Raw genomic sequence first — 13,371 nt, 5'->3', positions numbered from 1 at the left:
ATGCAAGAAAATCATGAAAAACAAGTCAACAGCTTGCTAAAGGAGACCCAAAAAAATATTGAAGAAAATAACACCTTAAAAAATAGCCTAACCCAAATGGCAAAAGAGGTCCAAAAAGCCAATGAGGAGAAGAACGCCTTAAAAAGCGAAATTGGCCAAATGGAAAAGGAAGTCCAAAAGCTTACTGAAGAAAATACTTCCTTAAAAATTAGAATGGAGCAATTGGAAGCTAGAGACTTTATGAGAAATCAAGACACTGTAAAACATTTCCAAAAGAATGAAAAAATAGAAAAACAATGTGAAATATTTCATTGGAAAAAACAACTGATCTGGAAAATAGATCCAGGAGAGATATTTTTAAAATTATTGGACTATGTGAAAGCCATCTTTCAAGAAATTGTCAAGGAAAACTGCCCTGATATTTTAGAACCAGAGGACAAAATAGAAATTGAAAGAATCCACCAATCACCTCCTGAAAGAGATCCCCAAAGGAAAACTCCTAGGAATATTGTAGCCAAATTCCAGAGTTCCCAGGTCAAAGAGAAAATATTGCAAGTAGCCAGAAAGAAACAATTCAAGTATTGTGGAAACACAATCAGGATAACAGAAGATTTAGCAGCTTCTACATTAAGGGACCATGGGGCTTGGAATATAATATTCTGGAGGGCAAAGGAGATAGGATTACAACCAAGAATCACCTACCCAGCAAAACTGAGTATAATCCTTCAGGGGAAAAAAAAGGATATTCAGTGAAGATGGGGACTTTCAAGCATTCTTGATGAAAAGACCAGAGCTGAATAGAAAATTTAACTTTCAAATACAAGACTCAAGAGAAACATGAAGAAGTAAACAGGAAAGAGAAATCACAAGGGACTTATTAAGATTGAGCTGTTTACATTCCTGCATGAAAAGATGATATTTGTAACTCATAAGACCCTTCTCAGTATTAGGGTAGCTAGAGAGAAAAAAAAAAATATATATATATATATATATATATATATATACATTATATATATATATATATATATAGAGAGAGAGAGAGGAGAGAAGAGAGAGAGAGAGAAAGAAAGAAAGAAAGAAAGAAAGAAAGAAAGAAAGAAAGAAAGAAAGAAAGAAAGAGAGATAGAGGGAACAGGGTGAGTTGAAGATGAAGGGGTGATATCTGGAGAGTAAAATTAAGTGGTAAGAGAGTGTTATACTAGGAGAAGGAGAAAGGGAGAGGTAGAATGGGGTAAGTTATCTCACATAAAACACAAGAAAAGGCTGTTACAGTGGAGGGGAAGTGGGGGAAGGTGAAAAGGAATGAGTGAATCTTATTCTCATTTGGATTTGGCTTAAGGAGGGAATAATATACACACTCAATTGGGTATGGAAATCTATCTTATCCTACGGGAAAATAGAGGGGGAAGGGGACAAGAGAGCAGGGAGATAATAGAGGGGAGGGCAGATTAGGGTGGGGTAATCAGAAGCAAACACTTCTAAGGAAGGACAGGTGAAAAGAGAGAATAGAATAAATGGGGGGTGCGATAGGATTAAGGGAAATATACTTAGTTTTTCACAACATGACTACTATGGAAGTGTTTTGCAGGACTACATATGTATATCCTGTATTGAGTTGCTTGCCTTCTCAATGAGGGTGGGTGGGGAGGGAGGAAGGGAGAAAATTTGGAACCCAAAGTTTAGCACACATTAAAAAACTGTTTTCACATGCAACTGTGAAATAAAATATACAGGAAATAAGGTATAGAAATCTATCCTGCCGTACAGGAAAATTGAAGGGGAAAGGGATAAGAGAAGGGGGGGGAGATAGAAGGGAGGGCAGATTAGGGGAAGGGGTATTCAGAATGCATGCCATCTTGAGGTGAGGGGAGGGATGAGATTGGGAGAAAATTTGGAACTCAAAATCTTGTGGAAGTGAATGTTGAAACCTAAAAATAAATAAATTAATTTAAAAAAAAACTCAGCTACAAAGGTAAAAAACAAGTTAATGGCTTTGGACTATTGTGATTTTATATGGGACTGGACTCTACACTGTCCATATAGACTTAAATCTCTAACTTCAGCAGCAGTCCATGGTATTAGATCCAAATGAGATGAAAATTTTAAAATCTAGGGTAGCTATTTTACATCTAGAAATGTTAAATGACAGTGTGGGCCTATTCTACCAAAAGATAAATCAATTTTAGAACAAAAATAGGATCAATGTAATAACACAAACAACTTCTGAGACACCAAGAGAAGCCACAAATGACTCACAGTTTTGGTGTTGTTTTTTGTTTCATCTCCCCCAATGATTACAGTATAAAGATTTAAATCTAGAAGAGAAGAATTCTTTTCTTTCCAATTCAAATACATACCCAATGCCATAGTATTTGTACTGTAAATACACATTTTAACTCAATTCAATATGTATTAAGTCCCTCCCACATTTAGAAGGCCAACTAGGTAGTGGCCTAACATAAAGAAAAATGTCAGCCTTATGGAATAAGCAAATATCAGTTTACCTAACAGATGAACCCAAGTGTATCTTTTAAGCCACCTTTCAAAAATATGCTTCCTTTTGTGAAAAGGCTAAGGATTTAGATATCCTCTTATTTTTTTCCTTAACCTGATACACTGGATATAACTAACAACTTTGCTATTGACCTGAAGGAAGTTGCAGTACTCTTTCAAAATGGCAGAAGACACATTTTTCAGTCTCTAACATCTCGTGTCCTTTTTAGAGGTTTCCTCCCTTTGACTACCCATTATGTCAGTCATCTTTATGAGAAAAATTAAATCTGGATCTATTTCATTTAATCAAATAGAGTCCAGAGAGGAAAGTTGCTGAAAACTAGGTCTACATGGGCCTATATGTGGAGCCTTGGTTGCTCAATCAATGCAACAATTTTACTCGATAGTAAATATTAATATTGCTACTACTTATTTTAATAATAATGGTGCTTCTTTAATGAGTCTCTGATCTATCTCACTGAGGCAGGTTATCCTTTCCATTGGTACAGATAGAAACCCCTCTGTGCCTTCATGTCCTGCTTGATTTTTCCATGGATCTTCCATGGAGCATCCTTCCAATGTGACAGTTATCTTCTAGTCTTTTACATAAAAATATAAAAACATTTTTCAGGGCAAAAATAGACTAACTGTATGTTATCCCTCATTTATGCCCCATGATTGGATGATATCCTTTTCCTATCCCATCTGTCCTCAGTGATATCCCTTATGCCACTTTCTGAGCATAGGTCACCAGTGGAAATACTACTGCTTACTTGCATCCACTATGCTTCTTTGAATCTGTGAGGATTATAATTGCCCGATGTGTAAGAAAAACCACTGAGGTAGAGCTCTCAGTCAATGGCATTTTATTAAAGGGTCCATGGTTCCCTCTAATGAAGTGGACCCCAGATCTTCCTCATGGTCTGAGATGCCCCTTTCTTCCAGGGCCTTTTTTTATAAGGCTTAATACCAGATTTGATACTTTAACAATCTAGAGGCGCTACACAAAACACACAACCCTACTGGTCGACGGATCTTACTCTTGAGGGCCAAAGATGACATTTGGGAGTGTGGGGGCATCACAGGTTGGGTGAAGCAGAGGGCATCTCCACTGACTAAGTAGTCATAAGATGGTCACCTGCTCCTGTTAGACAAGAGACAATGATCCAGAGGTACAAAAATAAATTGGGGGACTTTCCAAAGCATCAAGGCATCCCACACATGCTGGGTTTGGACATGGAATTTGATTAAAACAGGGTGGAGATATCTTTGTCAGCATTCTTGTGGTTATGCAAGCGAGCTTCATAAGAATAAACAAGTAGTAAACATTAAAGTTTCAGGCCCATTATAAAGGCCTACTATAAGAACTTACCTAATTATCCCTATATGATTTATGTAAAATATCAAACTGATGAATACTGATTGGAATATAGTAGGGGTCTAAATTAATCATTTCTTACAAATCATCTTCAACTTTAATTTCCCAGAGATTTTGCTCTTCCAAATTGGTTTATACTTGAAAAGAAGGACCTTTACACTGGTGAGGAACTTGAGATTAAAACAGTTTGATTTTCCAAATGGAACCCACACTGACCTTTTCCTTCTATTCATTTCTAAACTCAAATGATGGTCCATCTGTGAACTGCTCATACAAGCACATGCCATCAGCTGGACAACAGGCATTTTTCATCCATTTGGTTTTTCCTATATGGATTGTTAGGTAGATATCTTTGGAATAATCAAGGATCTCATTAAGGAGACCTTTTATTGTTCTGAGACGTGAGACAATCAGCATTCTGTCATCCATAAATAAGAGAACTTGGAGGGATCTCGCTATATATAGGGAATCTCTATTTCATTTTTGTCTTAAGTAGGACATTCTCTTTGAGAGTGGCCAACACCTTTGAAAAGCATATATCTCTCTGTTTCATGCTTCAGTTAATATTAACTGAATCTATGTTATCATCCTCTCCACCCATATTTATTTTTCTCTGTGTCTCAGGACCTCAGTGGCTAGAAACTCCAGTGGATACCATTGTTGTCTCTGGTAGGTACTTTCACCCTATTCCCCATGTCCCCTTGATTCATTGCAATAGTCAGTATCTAATGGCTCCAGAGACAATTGAATTCCATCATTCACACTCTTAAGCCTAAGAACACAGCAAGCATTCTTTAGTAAAGAACTTTTTCGGTTCTTTAGTAAATTTTTTAGGTTCTTTAAAAAAAAATTAGGTTCTTTAGTAAAGCTAAGGTTCTATGATAGAGAGAACTTGGGATTGGGGTCAGAATGATAAACAAGGACTTCCGCTTCCGGGAGCCAAGATGGTGGATTAAAAGGTAGTTGCTCTCACCCTCCCCTATCAACCTTTGAAAACCCAGAAAATATCACCCCACAAAAAAAAAAAAACCTGGAACAGCTGAACTAGAAGAAAGACGGGGAGCAGCAGTGCAGCAGCCCAGCAAACGGGTCTCCCAGTGCCTCAGCAAAAATAAGTGAAGCAGAACTACAAAGGGCCCCAGGTGGATAAGCACCCTGCAGCATTCATCTGAAAGGAGCTGAAGAAAGCAACCTAGAGTCTTCCTAAAGTCCCAGCCTTGCTGATTCCAACCCAACACCAGGTAAGCTGTCAGAACCCTACAGCCTCCAACTGTCAACCAGGAGGAGATCCTGAAGCCCAGGTGGTAGAGCAGGCAAACAACAACACCTGGACCTCCAAGTGCCTCAGTGAGGGCAGGAACCGGTGGAAACCAGCTCAGAAAACCACCAGGTGCCTCAGCACTCTACCACAAAGGAATCTCCCAGTGCATTAGCAGAAATGAGGGAGGCAGCATTGCAAGGGGCCCCAGGCAGATAAACACCCTGCAGCACCCATCTAAAAGGAGCTGAAGAAAGCTAAAGGAAAGGAAAAGCAGGCAACCTAGAATTGCCTGAAAGTTCCAGCCTTGCTGATTCCAGCCCAACATGAGGTAAGCTGCCAAAATCCTACAGCCTCCAATTGCCAACATAAGAGGCCCCAGCACACAAAGCCAGTGACCAAGACCTAGGCTCCCAACACAAGAAGCTTGGGTCAGTGCCCTCTGTTCCCCAGCAGGAGAGCTCAATCTCTTTAAAGGCCAGGGAATAAAGAAACCATGAGTAAAAAGAAACATACCATAGATTCATATTATGAGAAGAGTGAAGATCAAGACAAATTCTGAAGAGGACAACATTGTCAACAAACCCACATCTGCAACATCAAAAGGGAATATGAACTGGTCTGAAGCCCAAAAAGCCTTCTTAGAAGAGCTCAAGAAGGATTTTAAAAGTCTAATGAGAGAGGTAGAAGAGTCCTTAAAAAATACAATTGGCCAATTGGAAAAAAAGTACACTGAAGAAAACAAATCCCTTAAAAATACAATTGGCCAATTGAAGAAGGAAGTACAAAAACTAACAGAAGAAAACAATCTGTTAAAAACTAGAATTGGACAAATGGAAACTAATGACTCTATGAGAGAGCAAGAATCAGTCAAACAGAAACAAAAAAATGAAAAAATAGATGAAAACATAAAATACCTCATCGATAAAACAACCGACCTGGAAAATCGATTCAGGAGAGACAATTTAAAAATTATTGGACTACCTGAAAATCATGATGAAAAAAAGAGCCTGGACAGTATCTTTCAGGAAATCATAAAGGAAAACTGCCCTGAAGTCCTAGAACCAGAAGGTAAAATAACCATAGAAAGAATACACTGCTCACCACCTGAAAGAGATCCCAAATTGACAAAACCAAGGAATATAATAGCAAAATTCCAAAATTACCAGATGAAAGAGAAGGTGCTGCAAGCAGCCAGAAAGAAACAATTTAAATATCATGGAACCACAGTCAGGATTACACAGGACCTTGCAGCTTCTACATTAAAAGACCGCAGGGGGTGGAACATGATATTCCATAAGGCAAAGGAGCTTGGATTGCAGCCAAGGATCTGGCTGTAACTACCCTGCAAAAATGAGCATGATTTTTCAAGGAAGGAGATGGATATTCAACAAATAGGGACTTCCAAGCCTTCCTGATAAAAAGACCAGAGCTCAACAAAAAATTTGATCTTCAAGTACAAGATTCAAGAAAGACATAAAAAGGTAAATGGGACAGAAAGATACAATATGTTGTTAATAAGGGGGACTGTTTACCCCTACAAGGGAATATGACACTTGCAACTCTTGAGAACTGTATTGTTATTACACCATGTTAAAGAAGTATACTAAAGGGGGTGGATATTAGCTAACTTTGATGTAATGATAAAAAAAAATCTAATGAAGTGGATTAAATGGATCCAAGTAAGTAGCTTAATGTGATCTTGGAAAATGTACTGAGAAAGGAGGAGGGAGATATGGGTAAATTACATTACAGGAAAAGACATAAAATCTTATTACAGCAAAGGGAAAGAAGGGAGGGGGGTGAGCATTGTTTGAACCTTACTCTCCTCAGATTTGGCTCAAGAAGGGAATAACATAATCAGTTAGATATAGAAATCTAACTTGCCTTATAGGCAGTAGGAAGGAAAAGGGGAAAGAAAAGGGAGAGGGGATAGAAGGGAGGGAAGAAGCAGTAAGGCCAAAGGGGAAGAAAAGGGAAAGGGAGGGAGGGACTGAAGGAGGGATGGTCAAAAGCAAAATACTAGTGAGAATTTGTGCTTACAACTTCACTAATGTGAAAATATGTTTAATAGGAATGTAAACATACAGTATATATCAGACTGTGCGCCTGTCTTGGGGAGGGTGTGGGGAGGAAGGGGGAGAAAAATTTTAAATTCAAAAGCATATGGAAGTGATTGTTGATAAATCAAAATAAATTAATAAAATAAAATTTTAAAAAAAGAATGACAAGCTGAGGGAAGAAATTCAGGAAACTTTGATAAAAGGGTTACAAAAAGATTCAGGCACAGGGACAGTCTAATAGCAGTATATGGGGACAGATGACACATATGGTAACTCCAAGAGATATGCATAGATTTTGTTCCCTCTAATAAAATGTTTCTTGAGTATAGGGACTGTTGGAATGTTGCCTTTGTATCTCCAATGCCTAGCACAGTGCCTGGCATAAAGTAGGTGCTTAATAAATGCCAATTCATTGATAACACATCCTAACAAGAGTTAGCATCTTTGTCACATTCTCAGGCCAATATCCTTTAATACTTCTAATGTTATTAAATCAGGATTCAAAGTTTTTTCATGAAAAGTTAATTTTATTTTCAATTAAATAACAGATATGTGCAGTTCCTCCTAGAGACTATTGTATAATCACCTATTTTGGGCATCCCAACAATCCCTTAAAGGATTCTACCACATAAGACACTACAGAAAATATTTAGCATGTTATCATAGAAAACCTTGTGCCCTGGCTTACTGCTTGCTTGGGGAGTTAGCAAGAAATGGGGCAAGGAAGCACAGGAGCCTTGGGATGAGTAGCATTTTTCTCACACCCAGCTCACTGGCCCTGCTTCCTGTTCATCCTCTGTAATAACTGTTCAGAGGAACAACTCTTGCCAAGATAGGGATCAGATATCTCTACCACCAATGAACTGCCACAGGCAAGCCAGCCTCGTCTACCCAAAGCACCAAGGCACCTTAAGGGAGAGGCAGGAGCTAACATGTGCCACATAGGTCAAACCACTGCTACCATCCATCTCAATCATCACCTCTGTTCAGACCCTGGTTGAGGTAGCCTAGGCCTTTTGCCAAACAGCCCTGAGAAGAGTAGTGTGCATGCAGCAACTAGTCTTGTCACTGTACCCTAAAGATCTCTGGGCCTTCCTATCTGCCCTGAAGCTAAACCCTTTCATATGTGTTGTCTCCCCTATTAGAAATATGATCTCCTGATGGGCAAGACCTGTCTTGCCTTCTGATTTGTAGCCCCAGCATTTAGCAGAATACTCTGAATATAGTAAACACTTAATAAATGCTTTTTCATCCATTTGAGTGGCATCTAGCAGTAAAACAGGTCTTTATATCCTAGATAACAATACTTTGCAAAATGCAGAGATGTAAAAACAAACAAAAACCTCAAAACCATTAGTGTATTTCTATGCCATTCACCTTGGGACTTGGACAAGTTTGGTTTCTATGGTTTATTCTAGAGGGCTTTGCCTAGCTAAAGGTGTTTTTGCCTAGTTAAAAATGTCTCAAGGGACAGATTATTATGCTGTGCCTCTTGGAGACTATTGTATAATCACTTTTATAAGTGAAAATATTTATTCAATGATTTCTGTGTAAATTCGGTTAGCAAATTTTAGCAGAGATTGGCAACTTCTTGCATGTTATAATTTGAACGGCCAGTTTTGCTCTCACCCTCTTAACCAATCAAGATGGACAAAGACCCAGGGACACTGATCTGAAGCAGAGAACAGATATCAGCTCACACCTAACAAGAAGAGTATAACATCCCAGAGACTGACATAGTAGGTGTGTTTGATAATGTTCAGTTGTGTCTGACTCTTCATGACCCCATTTGGGGTTTTCTTGGAAAAGATACTGGAGTGGTTTGCCATTTTCTTCTGCAGCTCATTTTTCAGGTGAGGAAACTGGATACAAATATGAAAAAGAAAGACAGTTCCTACCCTCAAGGAGCTTAAAATCTAATTGTGGAAGGCAACACACAAAAGAAAGCTGAAAATTAAGGGGGTCATGGTAGAAAAGTTAAAGAAATCCGAAACAAGTGCAACTGGGTAGGAAATAGGTTTGTTGCTGCTTTCTCCATAGCCATGGTGCCTATATTGGTGTACACCCAAAAAGTCTTCAGAGATGTGCTCCATGGTATTGTAGGATCATAGACTTACAGCTGGAAGGTAACTCAGAGGTCATCTAGTCATTTTACTAAAGAGGAAACTGAGGCTCTGAGAGATTCAAAGTCACACAGGTATTAAGTGATAATGCTAGAATTCATATATAGGTCCTCTCATCCCAAATCTAGCCAATGCTCTTTCCAGTGACCCTGTGTGAGAGTCTGACATCTGACAACCAAAGTTAGCCATACCTCACCTTTACTAAGACTGTTTGCCTGCAGAATGTGTATTCCTACAAGTGTTACTGGATAAAAGTGGAAACAAGGACATTTATGGGTACGTTGTGTTATTTCTCTTTTAAGCGGAGGAGAGTATTTCAGTATAGTGCAGAGCTTGAAGGTAGGTGAGACAGATCATCCTCTTCATCTTGAAGAACAGGGCTTGTAAATTACCCAAGTGCTATAAACTAGACTTTTGCCCTTAAATATTATGTAAATCAAAATTTGTTCTCTGGATTGTATATTTCAGGGGTATCCTTAGTTGAATTTCACTTCACTCAATTTAATTTTCTTAAATTAAACTCAGCTGAACATACACACACACACACACACACACACACACACACACACACACACACACACACACAGAGTATGGTATGTCCTAAGTATTGTGCTAAGTGCTAGAGACTCAAAGTTGAAGAATGACATCATCCCCTTCACTTCTAGGAATTTAGGATCTAACAATGAAATGAGTCAAATCTATAGCTCTCATTACTCAATTAAAGACAGTGGCAGGAGGTTAATGGAGATACCAAATGAGATATTACTCTCTAGTAATATGTATGATGTCATTGTTGACAAAAACAATTCAGTATTTGAAAAAAAACCCATATTTTTTAGGGTGGGTGGGAGATCCCTCTTGATTATAGGATGTCATAGTGAAAGAATAGATTCAAGTCTATGATCTTACATTCACCAGTTACAGAGTGGTGGGACATAGCAATGGTGGGGGTGTTGGCAGACACATTCCTGTGGAGATGAGTCAGCAGTACAGCCTCTAGTGGGATAATACCATTTTTAGTCTGGGTCTCTTCCTTAATTTGGAGGGTCTAGGAGGAGCCAACCAATCAGAAATTGAGGCCTCAAGGGCAGGGTGTACCTGAGAAGTAGTGAAGGGGTGGAGCGAGCTTCTAGGGTAAAGAGGTTTCTGTGACTGTGAAGAAAGTCCTGTGGAGATGAGTCAGCAGTGCAGCCTAGTGAGGGATTTTATGAGTCTATAATACTCTAAATACAACAGTTTTGTTTTGTTTCTTGGTATGGGCCTATGATCCTGTTGGTATAACATACTTCCAGTGTAGGGACTTCCTTCATTGATACAGATAAGCAACTCATTTGTAACTTACAGTCTTAACCATGGTCCATGAAGTTGTATGTTTTTTTAATTTCATTTATGGTCACTTTTTGTTACATTCCAAGTTCTGAACTGTGTCCCTCCCTCCCTCCCCACCCCAAACTACAGGAGACTGCCATTTGGCATAGATAAATAGATAAATAAATAAATCTATCTATGTAAAATCATACTATGCATACTTCTATTTATCATTTCTCTCTCTGGAGGTGGATAGCATCTTCCTTCATAGGTCCTTTGTAGTTGATTTGAATATTTATAATACTCAGAATAGCTTTGTCATTCAGTTATCCTTTGAAAAATATTACTGTTACTGTATACAATGTTCTCTTGGTTCTGCAATGTTCTCTTGGTTCTTTTGCTTCTTAATATTTTGATAACTGTATTTCAATAGACGTGGTTTCCTTTGTAATCCTATGTATTTTATTATATGCACTTAAAAACTTTATTCTGAAAAGGGGTCCACAGGCTTCACCAGATCGATAAAAAGTGGTCCAAGACACAAAAAAGGTTAAGAAGCCTGATTTTAGAGAACTGTTTGGGGGTACTTGTCCATGGTCACACAGGTAGAAAGTGGAAGAGCTTATTCAATGAATTAATTTTCTTTTCTTCTCGGTCCTGAATTCCCTTACTCTTCCCTCTTCCCTGCTCCCGCCCCTACTCATTGAGAAGGCAAGAAAAACAAAACCCCTTACAAATATGTAGAGTTAAATAAATTTCCCAAGGAGCCACATCCAAAAATATTAAGAAAAAGAAGAAAATATGCTTCAATATGAACTCTGAGTTCATCAGCTCTTTATCTGGAGGTGGACAGCAAACCATGCTCTTTGTAATATCGTGCTGCCTGTCACGAACAGTATAATACACAGAAAAAAAAATAGGTAAAAAAGACGTAGTCTTGGTTTTTTTTTTATGAGCTTCTCTTCTGTTTGGATGAGCTTTTATAAGCTTGGTTAGATTTTATGCATGAAATCGTGGAAGCATGCTGATTAGGTCTATTATAAATTTATGCTACATTATCTCAACTGGGTCCTCACTGTAGCCAGGCAATCCTGTTAGGCCTCCCTAATCAATTTGCTCTTTTACTCACCAAACTTTTTTATAATGTCCCACAAAAACCTTCCAGTCATCTTTTCAGCTGAAGACCTTACTTCCTTGAAAAAATTAAGGCTATTTGCTAAGAGCTCTATTTTCTTCCTCTTCCTTATTCTTTTATCATTAATACATCTTTCCCCACTATCTTCTCCTTTATTCAAATTTTACAGGAAGAGGTGGCCTTTCTCCTTGCCTAGGTAAACCCCTCTATACTAGCACCCTTCATCCCATTCTCCTTTGCCTTCTCCAGCAGTTTATCTCTACTATCTTCTCCCAACTCTCTCTAATAATCGATCTCCCCCCATCTACTGGCTTATTTCCAGATGACTATAAATATCTGTAGGTCTTTCCCATTCTTAAAAGGTCCTTCTTTGATCTTTCCATCCTTACTTGCTACTGAGTTACACTTGTCGTCTTCTTCGCTAAACAACTTGAGAAAGCTGTCTATACAATGTGTCTCCATTTCCTGTCCTCTCAGTCACTTCTAAACTCTGTAATCTGGCTTCCAGACTTCATCACTTAAGCCAAGCAGTTCCCTTCAATGGTATCAATGATCTGTTAATTGCTTAATTAAATCCAATGTCCTTTTACTTTTCTGCAATTTTTGACACTGTCAATGGATATCTCCTCCTGGTCACTCCTTCTTTACTAGGTTTTTGTGGCACTATTCCCTCCTGGTCTTCTGCTTCCTGGGGCTCTTTCTCACTCTCTTTTGTTGGATCTTCAACCAGGTTATACCTGCTAAGCATGTGTCCCTACAGCTTCTGTTCTGGGCCCTCTTTTCTTTACCCTCTGTTGAGGTAGATACGATGTTTGAGGCAGATGGGGCAGGTAGGATGCTGGAGGTGAGATACTTAAGACACTAAGTATCTGCCTAAGACACTTACTAGCTGTGAGACCCTTGGCAAGTCACTTGTTTGCCTCAGTTTCCTCATCTGTAAAATGAGCTAGCAGAGGAAATGACAAACCCATTCCAGTATCTTTGTCAAGAAAACCGCAAAGGGGGGGGCAGCTAGGTGGTGCAGTGGATAGAGCACCGGCCCTGGAGTAAGGAGTTCAAATCTGGCCTGACACATAATGCTTCCTAGCTGTGTGACTCTGGGCAAGTCACTTAACCCCAGCTGCCTCACTAAAAAAAAAAAAAAAAAAAAGAAAACCCCACATGGGGACACAAGTCAGAAACTGGCCTCTTACTAGCTTTCTAGTCTTCTCACATCTTACTACCCTCCAACTATTCTGCCATCCAATTATTTCTAAAAAATCTGAAATAGTTTTAGAAAAAAATTTCTTAGGTCAAGCTGGAAAGGTAATGCGACGCCCTCTCTCCCAAGGTCTGAAAGATTTACATTAAATAGGATTTAGACAAGGGAACCCAGTTAAGCATTTCTCAGAAAAAGCAACTGGAAAAATTGAGATGGCTATCAGTAAAGGTAATCATTCAATCAAATTGGGACTGAAACCAAAACACAAGGTGAATCCAAAACAACAGCTACAGTGGACCTACACAAAACAAGACCTGAGTGTGGTAACCCAAACAATGACACTGGCCTCCGAGCTATTCATCTCCCAATTTCAATGGCTGTTCTCCAGGCCTACAATCAATGCTTTCTAATT

The 13,371-nt window shown here is 38.8% G+C and overlaps 1 long non-coding RNA gene across 1 annotated transcript in view; it reads right to left on the bottom strand.

The window, feature by feature from the left end:
* Positions 1-13,371, bottom strand: part of LOC110202493 (uncharacterized) — a 109,566-nt gene that overhangs the window by 82,303 nt on the left and 13,892 nt on the right. The gene's annotated exons all lie outside the window — the stretch shown is intronic.

This window comes from Phascolarctos cinereus, unplaced genomic scaffold, assembly GCF_003287225.1.
Source record: "Phascolarctos cinereus isolate Bilbo 61053 unplaced genomic scaffold, phaCin_HiC Scaffold_4;HRSCAF=312, whole genome shotgun sequence".
NCBI classification, from domain to species: Eukaryota; Metazoa; Chordata; class Mammalia; order Diprotodontia; family Phascolarctidae; genus Phascolarctos; species Phascolarctos cinereus.
Note: the sequence above shows the minus strand (reverse complement) of the source record. Positions and strands in the feature narration are given on the sequence as shown.